Source organism: Solanum stenotomum, chromosome 10, assembly GCF_019186545.1.
Source record: "Solanum stenotomum isolate F172 chromosome 10, ASM1918654v1, whole genome shotgun sequence".
Taxonomy (NCBI): domain Eukaryota; kingdom Viridiplantae; phylum Streptophyta; class Magnoliopsida; order Solanales; family Solanaceae; genus Solanum; species Solanum stenotomum.
In genome coordinates, this window is record NC_064291.1 from 52669509 (window position 1) to 52670397 (window position 889).

The window sequence follows — 889 nt, forward strand, 5'->3', positions numbered from 1 at the left end:
TGCATCCCATGTGAACATCATTTGCTTGGTCTGTTAGATAAAGGTCTTGCTTGAGAGGAAACTGCTTCACCGAAATAAAGATAATAGTCAGAATTAAAATGCCACAAAGATGCATAGAATGCATTAACAATAAGACACCCGAGAAGCTTCAGGTTACCTGAAAATAACAGCTGTTGATACTGTTCAAACAGCATCAAGCAACTAATAGTTTTAAACTTTGCCAACAAATGTCCACACTTAAAAACCTATCATTCACTGGCCTGGAAAGGTTCCAACGATCCCCATGTGCTCCCAATCTTCAGTTTCACATGCAGTGGGACTGGAACACAACCGTAGGAACTACTATAAGCACAAACTTCAAGAAGAATACCAATTCTAAGAGAGGGAAAAAGTACAATAAAGAACGACATAAGATCATTTAGTCCATCAAAAGGTTTAACTAAGTTTAAGTCAATTAGAGGATCTTCCACACCATCCCCCAGAAAATCCTCCAATTGACAAACCTGAGATAAACTAGGACTTATGATCCAGACAAGCATATATTTAGTTTGCTATGATCCCTTACCAAGAAGAGAAACTGCATTTTCCATGCTCATCTGCAACAACAATCCAGCTTCCTTTGCAACAGAAGGATCAGCCTCAAGTACTAATTCATCATGAACCTTAGCAATGTCCGAAGCAAGTGATCAATATTTAACCAATACAAACTCAAATGCAAATGTAAGCAAATAGCTCAGGAACTAAAATGGAGATGAGAAATAGACATTTCTTGTCCTCCTACTAGAGATTCTAAGCATTTCCTTAACCAGAAATACACGAAATTTCTCGTAGAATCATCTAAACAGTACAAAATCAACTAACTATATGCTCCCTTACCAAACTAAACGAT